This window comes from Mesocricetus auratus, unplaced genomic scaffold (genome assembly GCF_017639785.1).
Source record: "Mesocricetus auratus isolate SY011 unplaced genomic scaffold, BCM_Maur_2.0 Super-Scaffold_100691, whole genome shotgun sequence".
NCBI classification, from domain to species: domain Eukaryota; kingdom Metazoa; phylum Chordata; class Mammalia; order Rodentia; family Cricetidae; genus Mesocricetus; species Mesocricetus auratus.
Window position 1 is genome coordinate 49,678,178 of NW_024429267.1, and position 17,740 is coordinate 49,695,917.

At 42.4% G+C, this 17,740-nt stretch overlaps 1 long non-coding RNA gene across 2 annotated transcripts in view; it reads left to right on the forward strand.

Annotated features, from left to right (window-relative positions):
* The first annotated feature begins 616 nt into the window (after positions 1 to 616).
* Positions 617 to 17,740, forward strand: part of LOC121137673 — a 42,530-nt gene continuing 25,406 nt past the window's right edge. For both annotated transcript variants that reach the window (XR_005874979.1, XR_005874980.1), the window contains exons 1-2: positions 617 to 706; positions 12,361 to 12,500. This is a non-coding gene — a long non-coding RNA (uncharacterized LOC121137673). The remainder of the gene's footprint in view (positions 707 to 12,360; positions 12,501 to 17,740) is intronic.

Here is a 17,740-nt window from a genome sequence, read left to right on the forward strand (position 1 = left end):
TTAAAAATAATCCTTGAGGGCTTGGATGGTTTCTAAATTCAAAGCACACACACACACATATTATATATTATATTATATAAAAACACTTACTGTCCCCAGTTACAATGTAATCATATGTACTTTGATAATTTTTTCAATGTGTCTTTTCCTGAATCTCAGACCCAAATTCAGAACACACTGCTAATGCTTTAATTACGCTTTGCTTCCTGAAATGACTGCTAATTATCCAAAAGTATTTCTCTATTACAAAGTAAAAGACAATATAAATAACTGAATTCCTAGAGTTAAACAAAATTTAATTAATTTAAGATGGCATGAGGACATTTATTGATCAGATTTGGGTGGGGGGACTGGTAATTTGAGAGAGCTGATCCTTCCTGGGTTCAAGACTCAAATATCTCCCAGAGAGTATGTATGAGAAATGTTGACAGGCACAAAGTTAAGGCCTATATGGTACTCCCTAGGCTCAAAACAGGTATGCTGGTTCCCAGGGCAATGGGGCTTAAGGCTGTAAACAGTGAACTGTGTAGTTGCCAATTGTGACTGAGCAATTTCCTACATCACAGGCTTCCACAAGCATGCCCTGTCTCATCACTGTCTTGAAGCAATGGGACCCACCAGCCATGAACTGAATGAAGCCTCTGAAACCAGGAGCTGAAATGTATTCCTCTTCCTTTGACTTGTTTGTTTCAGACATTTTGTCAAGGTAAGGAACAATTGACTAACATGGAAGACTCCACTTCAGTTGTCCCTTCAGTAAACCTAGTTAGCAGCATTGATATGATGGCTGAGTTGACCAGGAACCTTGTAAACTGCTTGACAGATTCATAACCAGATCTTACAGGAGACAACTAGCCCAGCTCACCAGTGCTTGTGTGGTGAGCACTCACTCCCAGACCAGCACTGATGGCTTCCCAGTTGCAACATTGCCTTTTCTCTGTTATGTGCCTCTTTTCTTCCAATACAGAGCAAAGTCTATGGGAACACTCAAAGAGAGCAAGGTTTCTTTTCTTTCTTTTTCATGATAAATCACCTTTATTTTCCCACAGTCAAACCTTCTTTAAACAAAAGTGCTAAAACACAACCATACTACAAGTGATCTATATAAGTAAATACCATTTTTCTCAGGAAATAAATGTATGTAGGCAAGGTGTTAAAAATACCCAGAGGTCAAACTCTGTGTCGCAGTCTCTATGCTCTGGAGTGGTGGGCAGTTACTTTGCTGTTCTGAACCCAGTCACATAAGTAACTTAGCTTTTATGCTGTCACTCTGAAAAAGAGCCCAGATGGTGCAGAGAGATGCTGATATATATATATATATATATATATATATATATATATATATATGTATAGAGAGAGAGAGAGAGAGAGAGAGAGAGAGATAGAGAGAGAGAGAGAGTCTCAGGTTATGTTGACAACAGTCTGTTTAGGAGACATTAATAACCCTGCTCCATATCGGAAGTCACAGAGGTTAAGTGACTTACCCAAGGTCACGGTTCTAATAAAGCAGCTGCGATACTGTGAAGTAAGTGATGACAGAATGACCCCCAATAACAAACACCATGGCCACACCTTAATTACGCCGGGAAATGTTAATGTTGCCCTTAAACACCCATAAAGGCGGTTTTCCTGCCATCCTTCCTGCATCACTGAGGTCTTCCAGGCAGATACCAACTTAGATTTAATTAAATGAAAAACCCTGCACCAGCAAAACCCATTCTCACCCCCGTTCTGCCCCAACGGCGAGTGAAGCTGTCTCATTTGCAATCACCTCAGAGGTGGCATGAGGTTAGAGGCCGAACGCCCCAGTGACAGTGAGCGGCAACCTCCTCAATTACCTGACAGATAAATTCCCACAGATGTAGACTCAGGAGCAGGATCTGTTGTTTTCTCTCGGCTCATTGAATTTCTAATGGGAAGAGCTGGCTGATGAGGGAGCAGGGCTGTCATCTGGGGACACACAGAGGTAAGCCTTTCGTAGGACATCTTGTCTGGGAGTCACCTGAGGGGGAGTGGCTGCAGGTGTCTACTAAATGGTTTTCAGTTGTGAGTGACGGAGCAAACTTTGAGTGACGAACCTGGAAAGTCATGGAAACGTGAGCGAGGATGCATGGTGAAGGTATTTCTCAGATGCAATTGTCATGAATAATCCACGGACAAGTCAGGGAGCCGAGGGGCTGGAGGGAGGGTTCGTGGCTAACGGGCAGCATGGAGCTCACAGAGCTCACCTACAGCCCCTTCCTTTCACCGTCCCTGTACTCCAGCCCTGTCTTTCATCCCTGCATCTTTTTTAAAATTAAACCTACTCATTTATTTTACATCCCGACTGCAGCTTCCCCTCCCTCCTCTCCTCCCATTGTTTCCTCCTACCTTCCCTATCCCTCCCGCCCCCCCAATCCACTCCTGCTCTGTTTCTATTCAGAAAGAGGCAGTCCTCCCATGGGTATCAATAAAGCATTGAAAGCAAGGTACTGTATGTCTAAGCTCCTCCCATTGTGTTAAAGCTGGGCAAGGCAACTCAGAATGAGGAATAGGTTCCCAAAAGCCAGCCAAAGCATTAGGGACAGCCCCTGTTCCCACTGCTAGGATCCCCCCCAAGTACGCCAAGCTACGCAACTGTCACACATATGAACAGGGCCTATGTTGGCCCCATGCAGTCTGGCACCTGTTGGTCCAGACTCTGTGAGCTCCTGTGACCCCCGGTTAAATATTTCTGTGTGGGTTCCCTTGTGATACCCTCAACACCCCTGGCTTGTACAATCCTTCCTCCCTCTCTTCAACATGGTTCCTTGAGCTCTGCCCAGGGCTTGGCTGTGGGCCTCTGCATCTGTTTCCATCAGCTACTAAATGGAGTCTCTCTGGATGCTGGCCCAACCTACATCTTTAAAAAATTACATAATTCTTTAAAATGATGTGTATGTACATCTGTGTACAGGTACACACATAAGTGCGGTTGCCCTCAGAGGCCAGATTCCCTGGATTATATTGATTACCTTAATTGATGTGAGAAGACTCAACCTGAAAGTGAACAGAGCTGGGGGCTCTGGGTTTTACAGAGTAGAGAAAGCTAGCTGAGCAGTAAGTAGAATTGCATTTATCTGTTTCTGCTTGTAACTGTGGCTGCGACTTGACTAGCTATTTCTAGACTTTTGTGACTTTCCCATGATGCCTGCAACTGGGGTGAGAGTGTATGTGTTCAGATGCACAGGTGAACAGGCACATACATGCAAATACATGAGGTACATTCACTCACAAGTGGTCTCTGTGCATTCGTCCTGCGAACTTTGTCCTACATCACTGGAAAGGTGCGAGAGGCGTTTGTGACCTAGAATGCTCTTCACCCGAATCACTTTGGTTCCAATCTCAGAAAAAAAAGTCCAGGATTTCAATGGCACATTTCTGCCTCCTTTGAACTCATTGTCAGGCCCACATCAAAGTCCTGCTTTCACGTCTCCCTGCTCCTAACGGGCGTTTACCACGGCATACACACAGCATGAGCAGGCCTCGGGTTTCCATGGTCACTGAGAAAAGGAAGGCACGAGTCTGACTCACAAAATTCAAAGAACTTAGCTCATCAGGCACCTAAAGGACTGGAATACTGAAGCCCCTTCCCTCTGTTTTGTGAGTCAATGTCAACCAAGAATTAAGATTTTACCATTTCCCTCCATTGCTAGTACTGACAAAAGGAAGTTAAAAAAGTCTTAAAGATGCACAGATATACACTGAACCTGTGAGTTGGCTCATGTCTGAACACAAAAGAAGGCTTGTCCCTTAGTCCTCTGAGCATAACAGCAACCATCTTTTTGGGTCAGTTGTCTTCATGGAAGAGTCAGTAGAGAGATCCTGTAGAAAGAGGATCTACAGAGGGCCATTAAACCAACACTGACAGCTGAGATATCCTTCATGCCATTTGTGTGTAATTCTGCCCTAATTGTGTATGGCTCCTGAGTTTGGGTAGGTGCCGTAATATATCGGCTGAGGAGGCTGATTCAAGAAGGGATCCATGTAGCCAGCTCTGGGGAAATCAAAACCATGCTGGATGAAGACCTCCCAATGTCAGTACCTTGTGTCACCCAAATTCTTGCCAGTAATACCTCCCCCATTCCACACAGGTAAACCTTATAAAAATGTTTATTTTCCCCAAGGTGATTTTGGTGGACTCATACTTGGGTTTGTCATTGAGAACTTATGAGGAGGCAGACATTGTATCTTTAGGGAAGAAATTCTCATCCTAAGATTACAGATTTTCCTTGCTGCTCTCAGTTGTCACCAAACATATGATGTTTTGGGGCCCCAAAGCATATGACTTGTTCAGATAGAAATGCATGAAAACTAAAGCTGCTGTAACATTCCCAGGAGTACTCAAAATTTAAAAATCACTTATCTACAAAATCCTCAAATCTAATCCCAGAAACTAACTTTTTCAACAGAAAACAGATACTAATGCTTTTCCTTATAAAGTAGAGATATTAGATATGCAACATTGACATGGAGATACTGAACCAACATCTAGGAGCTGGTGGAGAAATCTAAGTGAGGTTTTATGTTGTTTGTTCCCAAAAGTAAATGCAGCTACTACTAAGGAGAAGTAGAGGGTGATATAGAAGGATACCAGTGATGTACAGTCTTACAGATCTTGCTATACTTGGTTAATTTGAAACATGTGCAGATGTCATCAGTGAGCATTTCATAAATGTAGATGCAAAGGTTGTATCTTTCCATGATACAAAAATTACAATAATTTACAAGCTATTGGTTTCATTGACCTCAACTTGTCAACTACTCATTTATTTCCCTTGATAGGCAACCAAAGCAAACAATGATGCTTTTATTCCAATTTTAACTATGAATACTACATTCAGATAACAGATAACACAGTAATCTCTCTGAGTATATATGTTCCGTAATGGCTACAAAGGATTAAAGAGGTGGAAACAGAATTCAAGGATTACCAAAGAGGTTTTACTGAAGGCAAGCAGAAGGCTGATATGTAATCAATAAAGGCTCAGTGGTACTTAGATAATGAACCTTGTTGGAGATCTACTGGAATTATTGCTGAAGAGTCAAGCTTGAGGGTCAGGTTTGAGTCAGCCTTGGGGCATAGCTGGAGTGTAGAAGCCAGGTGTGGAACCATGTAGGCTGCAGAGGTCAAGGAACGTTCCACGTCTACATGAGGAATGATGGGAGGTCCAGATGGATGAACAAGTACATGAGTGGGGTGACAGTAATCCAAGCAGTCCAGGTCAGTAGTGGGAACTGAGCTACACAGAAGTCCCCAGGACACTTGGGAGCTCCCTGCTTGTAGTCCCTTGATGTCGTCACAGGGACCTGGAATAGGTAATTTAATATTTACAGAGAGATTTCACATTATTTTTTATCTTAATAGTCTTTTTATATTGTAATTATCTCTGGACATAGCAATAACAATCATAAAAAATCTAGTAAAAACAGTGCCACTAATATCATTAATTTTGAGATGTTAACAATGCTGTACAACCAGCCTCTGTGAATAGCGAGATATCTTTATCTGATAAATTTGCTAAGTAGCTTAGCATCTTTCTCTTTTAAAACATACTGACATCACACAGACATGTATATAGTATGTTGAAAAGACTGATAATAAGTACGTTCCATCCTCCTAGTTTCCTTAACTGGATTCCAAGTAGCTCTAAGCAACGCATGCATCCTATTGGAAGATAATGGTGGACATTAATTAATGAACCAGCCTATCACTTTATTTGTTCTCCCTGGGGGCCTAGGGTTCTAAAAGAAATATGGCGGCATCTATGATGGTAAATATTTATTATCAACTTGACAATATCTAGAAAGATCTAGAGACAAGCTGCTGGGAGAATATGTGAAGGAGTAACCGCAATAGGTTAAGTGAGGTGGGAACATCCCCCTTAACTGTGGTGTTGTGGGATAGAATATATGTTTAACTATGTAAAGATGTGCTGTGTTGTTTATGCTGAATCTGTTTAATTATGTAAGGATACATTGCTATTTCACCTTGCCTGTCTAAGGCACCTGATTGGTCTAATAAAAAGCAGAATGGCTAATAGCTAGGTAGAGTAGGGATAGGTGCTGCTAGTGGGCACATGAAAAGGGGAGTCAGACAAACAGCCAGACAGAGACCAGCCAGACAGAGACAGCCAGACAGAGACCAGCCAGACAGAGGCAGCCAGACAGAGACCAGCCAGACAGAGGCAGCCAGACAGAGACCAGCCAAACAGAGACCAGCTAGCAGGGACCAACCCACCAGACATGTAGGAAGCAGGAAAGTAGTATGGACAGTAAGTAGATGAGGTAAACAAGCCTCAGGGTAGCACATAGATTAACAGAACTGAGTTCATTTAAGTTTAAAAAGCTGACTAGAAACAAGCCTAAGCTAAGGCTGAGCATTGCATAATTAATAATAAATCTCTGTGTCATTATTTGGGGGCTGGCCATCCAAGAAAGCCTACTACCCTGTGGGTTCCAGAAGCTGGGGACCTTTACTGAATGAAAAAGAGACAGTGAGCCCAGCACCAACATTGAATCCCTCTGCTTCCTGACCGCTGACACAATGTGACCTCACCCAAAGCTTGCTGTGACCTTCCAGCCATGGTGTAGTGTAGCCTCACACTGTGAGTCAAAACAAACATGTTCCTAAAATAAATCTTGTCTGGGTATTCATCACAGCCACAGGAGACATAACTAGTCCAGCATTCACATTACAGACAGGAATCCTCATCGTAGGGTGCCTAAAAGAACAAGATTGGACTAAATAGCATCTGGACCTAAGTAGAGATGTGTGAGACCCACAGCCCTCCTCTATTGCACCAGGTGATCCCATGAGACAACATCCTTCTCACACTCACCTTAAATCTGCATGCATCAAGTCAATTAAACTCCAAATTGCTCTGACCTGGCACCACAGAGCTACTGGCCCATGCAGTATGACCCCAGCCTTTGACCACATTGAATTTTGATCAATCAGGACTGGCCTGATTTACAATACCCTTATTTGCATAACAGAGATTGCCTAACTGGAAATTATATGTCCAGTAGCTAACCCTCACCCTTAAATGTACAGAAGCCAGTGTAGACACCTTCCTTCATGTGGTGTGGTACGAAGTACATGTCAGGACCTGGACACAAAGAAAGACATTCTGTTCTCCAAACTGTAGCTCCTTACAGCCAATGCCTTAACCTGTAAGCTGTATGTAGCCACTGCCCAGCCAACTGCTTCCTTGTGGAATTCATTCAACTGCCAGCAATCACAAGACCCAGTTTACTATGGCAGTAATGAGAATGGAAATGTGAAGCAGTATGGTGTATAACTCAAGGGATAGGTCAATTTGTGGAATCAACCACTCCCAAACAAGTGTCAGTATGTTCAGTTGACACTAGGGAGAGTTATGTGGGCTTCCAGAAGGATTCTAACTTCAGAATCCAGAAGCACTTTCTAGAGAAGGCAAAGCAATCACATTCTGAAGGAGCCTGTGGAACATGAAGTAGCCTGTGGCTGTGAAATCAGATTCCTAAACTGTGTACATGTAGAACAAGGAATAAAACAGAGTCTCAGTTCAGAGGGTTTTAAATGTTTAACAAAACAATTTTCATTTTTTCAAAATAAGAGTTGCTTGGGAGACTATGCAGTTGGTGTGACACACTGGAGGAGTGCTTACAAAAGAAGCATGAGGACCTGAGTTCAGGTTCCAGACACCTACATTAAATACTGGGCTTCTCTAACCCAAGCACCAAGGGGAGAAGCAGGCAGACCCCAGGAGTTCACTGTCCCAGTGAGAGACTCCATCTCAAAAATTCAGGTGGTAATCAATAAAGAAAGTCTTCCAAGATACACACACACACACACACACACACACACACACACACGCATATGTACACACACATGCATATGTACACACACAGGTGTAAAGAGAAGCCTTTTCCTTGCCAGCAGCTTGATTTTTCCCCACCAATTGCCTGGGCTCTGCTGCGTTGTAGTCCCCAAATAACACACAAGACTCTGTATTAATTATGAAGCTGTTGGCCTTGCTTGTTTCTTACTGGCTAGTTCTGACTTAAGTATTTATCCCATAATTGTTAATCTAAGTATTTCTCTTACCAGAGAAGAGTTCCACACATTTACTTCTCTGGCGGGCTACATCGTGACTCCTTGTGTTTCTCCTACCCAGAGTCCTCCTCGACTCCTAGTCCCACCTATCTTGCTTCCCTATTGGCCAACAGTGCTTAATTTACATATACACAGGACTTCCCCAACACACAGGCACATGCACACACACATGCACAAATGCAGGCACACACAAATGCACACACACACACAAACAAACACACAAATTTGCCTGCTTTTCTTTGTTATAGAGCCAGCAACAGGATGTGTCCTGCATAGTTGGTGTTAAAGATGTCTTTACAAGAACCAAGGAACAGTGAACTTCTTTATCTTTAAATTGGAAGCTTCTTTATTCTTCTCAGACCCCATTCTAAGTTTCCAGCAATATTGTAGTATCAAATGGCAGGATGTAGAAGCAGTTCACCAAGTCCTATCTGCCTGCAGTTGGCTGTACCTTTTTCATAGAGGCCACCAGGTCTTGATTAGGGCCTATGGTTTTCCCTTTCAGACCTCCCCTGCAATACTGATTATGAATATAAATACTGACATAACTCTAGACTATAGTCTTGAATTGTCTGCATTTTACATTTTCTCCATTACACCAGATGTTGACTGAAGAACTTCTCTTCTCTTTCAGCTTTGTACATTCTGTTCAGGGACAATGCCAACACACAGTAGACTTTAAAGATATTCAGGTAAAAGAAATAAAGAAGGAGATTAGAGGGCCAGTTAGATGGCTCAGCGAGGAAAGGTACTTTCTGCCGAGGATGACTCTCTGAGTTTGATCCTTGGGACTCAAATGGTAGAAGGAAAGAATCAATTACTAGAAGTTGTCCTCTGACCTTTACATACATACTGTGGCATGCAAGACCCCACCCAGGGTACATATGTAAGTTCATGTGCCAACACACTCCCATATGCACACTAAATAAATAAATATAACTTTAAAAGCATGGGATTAGACAAACAGGCATGGTGCTTCACCCCTGTGATTCCACACTTTATGAGGCTGAGGCAGGGGAATGTAGAATTCAAGAACAACGTGAACAGTACAATAGATCCTGTCTTTAAAAACAAGAAAAGCCCTAAAAACAATGATACAAAGAATGAGATTAGTCTGATTTTATGTCTCCTGCGATAAAATTGCCTTGGAACATTTTATTACTATTAGGAACCTCAGATTTACACTTTAAGAATAATTCATAACACAAAATAATAGAGGCACTGCTGTTTATTTGTTAAGCCATTTCTGGTTGTGGTGTCATAGATGGAACTGAGGGACCTACACATGCTGCCTGATTTCTCTACCTCTGGTTGCAGGCCCAGCTCCTATATTTGTTAACGAGTAATACCACAGTGGGTATTATTTGTAATGAGCTAATGCCTAGTGCATACAGTAGAACCAAAGTCAACGGTTTGTGCTTCCTATTTGCTGACAAGAAGCTGCAGAAACTCATGGGAAGATGTGCCCTGGAGAGTACAGGCTATTAAAATGGCAAAGAAGACCTTTAATAGCCTGATGTTTCTGTGCTGACCTAGATGCCTGGAAGTTATCTTCAGAGACCATGACCATACCGAATCTGAGGGCTGCAAATTGCTTCTGCCCCATCTGAGTAAATCTACCCCGCTGCTTCAGAGCTATGGAATATATACAGGGCAAGTTTGCAGGCTATGGCAAAGGAACTCAGGATCAGCATTTGGCATGAATGAAACTTTAAAATGCCAAAGCCTGCTAGGCGTGGTGGTACAGTCCTCTAATCTCAGTACTTGGTATACAAACACATGTAGACTGCCATGAGTTTTAGGCAGCTTTGTGAGATGCTGAACAAACAAACAAACAAAAAAAAAGCAATCTGGACTTTCAAAATCCAATGTCCCATAAACAGCAAGATCAGGAGTAAAAGTAGAAAAAAATTCATAGAAATAGCTTTTACACTTCAAATGCTGTGAGCAGTATGACATCCTCCAGGATGGAGCGAGCCTTCATCCCATTTCACATAAGCTGGGAACAAGAACAGCTTTAAATAGTCTTTTCTTCTGCCTAAAATAAAGGATATGTTGCTCTAGAAAAAAAACATGTACATACACTCTCTCCTTTTTCCTATTAAGGCTAGTGTAACTAAAATCAACCCACAGGATTTTCTTTCTGCTCAAAACAAAACGAGCAGCCCAATTTTAGGGATTTTTAAAAAAAGAAGCTTCCCCCAGATACTCTCCCTAAAAATGTCCCATATTTTTAGGTTATTTAGGCTATCTATGTGTGTCAGCATATGTTACAGCTTTGAGTATAGCATTTCTGTTTGAACTTGGTTCCCTGTGGCCATCTTTGAAATACTTCACATAATATGGGGTATTTTAAGAACATACAAAACTAATTTCAAACATAGAAGGTAAAGAGCATCAAACATAGATAAAATTCAAAATAAATTTGTAACCTTATGAAGATGAGTGACTTTCACCCTGGAAGAGTTAGGAGGAGACCATGACAGTGTCTACATCAATTAAAAAGGCCATAGAAAAGTCCCCAGAAGGTTCGATTTGCAAACATAATTGAATTTGTCATTAAAGAACTACAATTTCAAAAATTATAAGCCAGGAACAATACCACACATCCGTGATCTCAATATTTTTACAGCAAGATGGAAGGCAGAGAGTCTAGAGAGATGGCCCAGGCCCTAAGATTCCCAGCACATGTGGGCTCACACCTCAGTGAAAATCTAGTCCCAGGAATCTTACGTCCTCTTCTGGGCTCCACACACACAGTGTGCAGACATACATGTAGCTACCACACCCATACATATAAAATTCAATAGGTAAATAAGAAGGTGGGAGGCAGATACTGGCTTCTCAGCTTACTGATAATGCATCTGAGACTTTACTTAGGAAGCTGGCTCTGTCTGAGCCCGTCTATCACTTCGACACCAGCATCCCAGAAAGAAGCTACCTCTGACTGCTGGGAAGAAGCGTCAGTAGTCTCCAAAGTGTTCTATCCACAGGCATTAGGATCTGAGTTCCATCTCCACCACTCACTTAGAAAGCTGGGTGTATTTGATGCTTTTGTAATACCATAGCTGGGAAATAAAGCCACCAAAGTCCTAGGGTTACAAGGTCCAGGTTCAGCAAGGGACTTGAGCTCTAAAAATAACATGAAGAGCAATAGATGAAGACAAATGGCCTTCTCTTTGAACTCTCCACATGTGCACAAACACACATACACACACAGACACTACCTAAGAAATTGTCTTGTGGTATGATTGTTCTTTTTCTTCTCTTCTTCACCATCTTCTCCTGTCACCCTCTTCTTTACCCCCCTTCTGCTTCTTCTTTTCATCCACCCACTCCTCTTTCTTTCTCTTCACCTTATCTGTTATTTTTATTCATCATTATTATCATCATCATTGGTAATCTTGTTAGTGTATATGTGTGTCATGTGCATGGAGAGGTGGGAAAGCGCATGCCGCATCACTTGCATGGAAGTCATAGGACAACTTTGAGGAATCAGCTCTCTCTTTCCACCTCACTGAGGCAGGTTCTCTTTTGTTTCTGCTGTGCTGTCTACCCTGGGATCTCTGAACTGTGAGGTCCCTGGAGATTCTCCCGAAAACTGATCTGTAGATGAGCACCACCACATCCGGCTGTCCCATTCGGTTCCAGGGATCCAGCTCACACTGTCAACATCACATAGGAAGCGCTGGCACTTTCACCTGCTGGGTCCCTGTGGTCTCTTCTCTTTCTCTTTTCCTTTTCTTCTTCTCCTTCTCTTCTTCTGCTAACACATCTTCATCTTCTTCCTTTTTAGATTATTTTTCAAGTCTGAAGCAAAAACTCATGGGCAGATCATGGCCTTTCTCTCTTGTTGAAACAGACTCTTGCCGGGACTCTGTGGCCAAGCTCCCCCTTGGTTTTGTTCTTTTGTTGCTGTTGTTTGGTCTAATTCACATTAGTTTCTCCACAACTCGCTGTTGCATTTTCTCAACACCTAGGGCTGTGGCCAGTAGAGCACTGTGAATTTTAACCTTAGTTTTCATTGACAACTTGAAAGATTGGCAATCTGGTGGGATATTGTTGCTGCAGAATATATCTACACTTGCCTGACAGGGCATCTCCAGAGAGTATTTACTGAGTGGGGAAGCTGCTTCCAAATACAGACTGACAAAATCTGAGGGCCTTAGAACCAAACAGAACAAGAAGGGGTTAACACCAGAGTGCTAACTGAACATTGGAGTTCTCCATTTTGTTTCCAGCCCCACCATGCTATGAACTGTTCTACTCTACTATGTCTTCCGGCATGATGGATGGACGCCTTTGAAATGGAGAGCAAAAATGAACAGTTCGCTCCATAAGTTCTCAGAACCATGCTCACAGAGGTGAAAAAGCTGTTAAGGTAGGTGTTCTGGTGACTTATTGGTTTTGCTTCCTTCTAGGACATTGCCTGAAAATCCTAGCCTCTTTTAGACATGGGGCCATAACATCTGTTCCATGAAAGCTGTCAGAGAGCCTCAAATCCAGGATGCTCATGTATTCTAGCTCCTCTATCAATCTTCCAAAGGAAGTATGAGATGCCCTTCCAAGTCTCTGAGTGCCAGTGACTGACCCCAGCTTTCAGGCACTTTGAGTATACCAAGGATTTGATGGCTGATCCTTCCCCTCTCTGATACTAACTGCAGTCATTCAGCTTGACCTGTGGCCCTTGAATCTATCTTCATTTCCTATTCTCCTGATCTCGCCACCACTCTGTTTCCACCCATCTTGCCCTTGACAGCATTGTCTTCATCATAACACAGCAGGCTTATCTTCTCCGTTGTGTCCTGTGTTCGATGTACATTCCATCCCAAACTTTAACCAGAAAGGCATTTCCAAGATCTCCACAGCCACCATCAAGTAACCCACCATATTTTAATATGAAAATTTAAGATCAAATAAACATTTACAGACCAATTTCTATCTGTGCCTCCCACTCTGCTTCTTCCCACACCGCATTCATCACTAACCATGTTCTTTCTGCCTGGGAGCATGCGCTCCCTCCCTCCCTTTCTCCCTCCCTCCCTTTTCTGTGTGTGTCTCTCCCTCTCTTTCTTTCCCTTCCCCACTTATTTCCACAGCTGCCTTTACTTCCCCACTTTTCTCTCCCTCTTCTTTTCCTCTTTCTTCCCTTTCTTTTCTTTCCCGCGTGTTTCTTCTGCCTCATATTCTCTTGCTCCCTTTCCTTTTCACTGACACTCACTTCCTTTAATTTTCTCTCCTTCTTCCTTCCTTTCCTTCTTCCTTCCTTTTTTTCTCCATCTTAGACGTTCCCTTTCTCCCCCACCTTCATTTGTCTCCTCGATCCCTTCCATCTCTATCCCTCACCCCCTTTTCCATTCCTCCTCCCTATTTTCTTCTCTTCCTCCTCTTTGCCCCCTCCCTCTTCCCTTCATTTCTCACACAGCTTCATATTTCCATTACTACATTGTCAAAATGCTTTCCTCTTAAGTCAAATCCCTTTAACATTTTAATTACATTTTCTTATTTTATTTATCAATTTAAAGTTCTTTCCCCTGCCCTATAGATGGTTCTTTTTTCTGTTTTTTTTTCTTGTATTGTTTTGAGCCTTTCCTGGAAAGGAACTCACTCTGTAGACTAGACTGGCCTCAAACTCACAGAGATCTGCCTGCCTTTGCCTCCTGAGTGCTGGAATTACAAGTGTGCACCACCACCGCCCGGCCTGGTGATATATTCTTTCAGGGCCTTTGTGCATTCATTTTAGAAATATGTATTTTATTATTTTTGTGTGTGTAGCAGTGTCTTGCCTGCATGTGTATAGATGTCCAATGTGTATGTAGTGTCTACAGAAGCCAAACGTGGAGTCATAGACAGTTGTGAGTAGCTATGTAAATGCCATGTGCTGGGAACCATCCCAGGTCCTTTGCAGGAGCACCCTTTTTGCCCTCAGAAACTCACTGTAAGTCTGGCTCCTTACAGGGATAGATATGTCTTTTTATGGACTTGATATTTTTCAGTCCTCCAGGCTCCTTCGTATTCATGGTTATAGGAAGCAATTAAAATTGACATAGGTGTGTGTGTGTGTGTGTGTGTGTTGTATTCTCATATGTGCATGTGCAGAGAACATCAGGACATCATTGAACATTCTCCTCTACTGCTTTCTGCCTTGTTTCTTTGTGGCAGGTTCCTCCCCTGATCCAGGGACTTGTGATTTTTTGTACTCTGCTGTGGCTAGCAAACACCAGAGACCTTTCTGTCTTTAACCAGCAAGTCTTCTTACCCACTGAGTCATTTCCCCAGTCCTAGTGCTACATACTTTTAAGTACATGTTATGATGGGAACAGGGTATTAGAATCTTATTACTGGAATTTTACACATTGAGTACACCATTTTATTCAACTATAAAGGCCATATCATGTGTTAGTTTCTGAGCAAAATAATGTATCATAAGGACACTTTGCAGTTTTAAAGTACCACATGGAAATTCCAAGGTGATAGTGTTGTTATCACCACCATCACCATCACCATCATCACCACCACCACCACCATCACCATCACCACCATCATCACATCATCATCTTATATTACATAATTTTAGTGCTATGGACACATTAGGAATTAAATTCAATAATTCCATCACAGAAATAAACAAGAGAATAGTTTAAATCCTTAGTGCTAAGCTGCTTTAGAAATTACTGTATTCATATGGCTTACCACATGACCAATAAATGTTAATCTTAAGGTTACCACAGAAAGTAAGCTAACAGAGGACCCAAGGTCATTTTTTCTTGCTAGTAAGGCTATTAACTAAATTTTATTCTAAGAATTTTGAGTTGAAAGGCTTTTTTTTCCCCTAAGTATCCATCTGATTTTCTTATAGTGAAGTGACATACTTAAAGATAACAAGTGGTTCTGTTACTCCCTAGAATTGAGGATTGTGGATTGATTCATGAGGGAAGAGGGGAACAGCTTTTGAAGTCTGGCTTTGGTAGGAACTGCTACAGGAATTTGGGAGAGATAGCTCGCCATCAGAGCCTTGTGCTCCCAGAGAAGTGGTAAAGAAGGCTCATTCTGTAGTCATAAATAGGACAGTCCTGTCTGTCCTGCACAATTGTGACAGCATGGTTTTGTGTTGATTGATTGTCAAGGGTTCCCGCGACTGTGGCCAAGACCACCATGCAATTTGCAAGCCAGCTTTTCTCATTTTAGATAAGATGCTTGGGGCTGCCTAAGAGTTTGTTTGAGCCCTGATGACACATGGTATCAAAAATGCCTACTTTAAATGGAGAGAAGCTATATACTCCCAACTGCAAGATGCTGGCACCAGCACGTTTGACGATGTCTTTAATCTACATAGTTGATATTTGAGACACATATCTGAACTGAGCTCCCAGTCTCTCATTTCCTGTGTCATAATCAGGTTCTTTACATCTCTCTAAGCCTTAATTTATGGACTCTATTTTTATTACTCCTGTTTAACAGATAGTAATCAGATTCAGGGAGCTTCAGAGGCTTGCCCAAAGTCCTTCCTCTACAAATCAGCTGCTGAACCTTCACAAAATTATACTACCATTGTTCATGGCTTCGTCTTGGCCAGAATCCACTGGAAGTTTCCATGATGCAAGGAAACATAATTCTGATTACTGTTATGTGCAGAACAGGTGCCTGCCCATCCTCGCAGCCACAAGGAAGCCTTTACCTGCAAGTCAGTATAGATGTGCTTGAACCTTGATCCCTCCCAAAGGCCATTGTCTTTACAATATGTCTTTCTACTTTACACAAGCTAATTGGTCTCCTTAGGGCAAGCTTCCAATGTCCTCTGACCCCATCTTCAGGTAACATGTTCTTCTCATCTTCTGAAACTGGGACACTGTGTGAGGTGAACACTTGAGTTTTCTCTGTCTGCTATGCTGGTGAATAGCAAGCACCAGAGATCTCGTGGTCTTCAATACTCCCACAGTTCTGTCCAGTGCTAGGGTTACAGGCATGATCTAATATCTAATGCTGAGGACCCAAACTTGGGTTCATGCTTAAGCAGTAAGTGCTCTTACATGCTAAGCCATCTCCCTCATCCTGGCGTCATAGCCTAGAAGTTACACAGTTTGTTGTCCTCGTGTTTTAGCCTAGCAAGGAACATATTCTGTTGTCCTTGTATCATAGCCTAGCAGGTGCATACATTGAAGTTTGGTGTAAGGAAAGGAGAAGGCATTAAAAAGGCTGTGTTATTTCACCAGTGGAAAAGGAAACCCTCTCATCTCCATGTCTCTGAGAAAAGCCTTCAGTAGCACTATCATCAATTGATACCCATTCACCAGTGAGTGACCTTGGTATGCAAACCTGTTGTGGGAAAGAGCCTTGTGGGGATCAGTGGGCAGTTGGACCTCAGGTCTTAGGAGACAGAGGCATAATGAAGGTCAGTTATACCAAAGTCTAGAAGTAGTTCCTACTCCCCAGGGGCAGGTGACATTTTCACTGGGAAATAGGCCCTAATTTACCCTCTTCTGTATATGACTATCAGGGACCATTCCAGTTGCTTAGAGAATAGAGTGTTATTCATTAAATGTTGGATGAACACTACATTTGCTCTCACTTTCCCTCTCCTTCATCTTAATTTTTCTCATCCTTTTCCCTCCTCCTTTCTTCCCTGCCTTTCTCTCATTCTTCTCTCTTTCTCTGTCTTTCTCTCATCCCTACCTCTCTACTTCCCTTTCTCCCTCCCTGTACTTGCTGGGAAATGAACCTCCCTTCTTTCCCTAGGCCACCACTGGTTATCTGGAACTGGGTTCCTGGGGAATCATTCAAAAACAGCTACTTGGACAAAAGGATGAAAATCAGTAACTATGCCTGGAATGAAATCAGGAGAATAGAGTTCCCTTCAATAGCCTAGGATCAAAAATGTGTGCCATTATTACATAAGGATAGTATACTAACAAGGCCAAAATGCCTTTGGGCTCATTGAAACTCAAAAGTCTTGGCTCAAGAATTATTTTTAGATATTATAGGCTACTGAGATGACTCAGCAAGTAAAGGCAAGCAAGTCTGATGGACGAGTTTGATCCCTGGGGACCCACTTGATGATAAGAGAGCACACACACCATTTGCCACAGACCAAAGAAGTAAATGGATTTAATTGAAAACTTAAAAATTACTTGAAACTTCTTCACCAATAAAGTTTGTGAGACAGAGAAGGCGTGACAGAGAGACAGAGACACAGAGAGAGACAGAAAGAGAGAAAGAGAAAGACACAGAGAGAGAGAGAAAGATAGATAGAGAGAGAGAGAGAGAGAGAGAGAGAGAGAGAGAGAGAGAGAGAGAGAACACCTGCTCTAAAGCGCTAATGAAAACACTGACCTGATGATGGCATGGGGAGATACTCACTGTCTGTATTTTCGCCAGCCCTGTGTCATACAGGCCATTGTCACACCTAGTTTGCATTTATAAATGAGGGTGCCTAAAGTAAGAGATGCATGCAGTGTTAGGAATCCATGAAGAATGATGTGATGCCGCTGTTCAGGTCCCAAACTTAACACAAATGTGGGTCTCATTCTCTCCTTTGGTTCCTGAGGTAGATCACTCAAATGTGGCTAATATCCCCTCTACCAGTATGAGGTAGAGTCCCTGTCTCCTCCCTCCTGCTGTCTG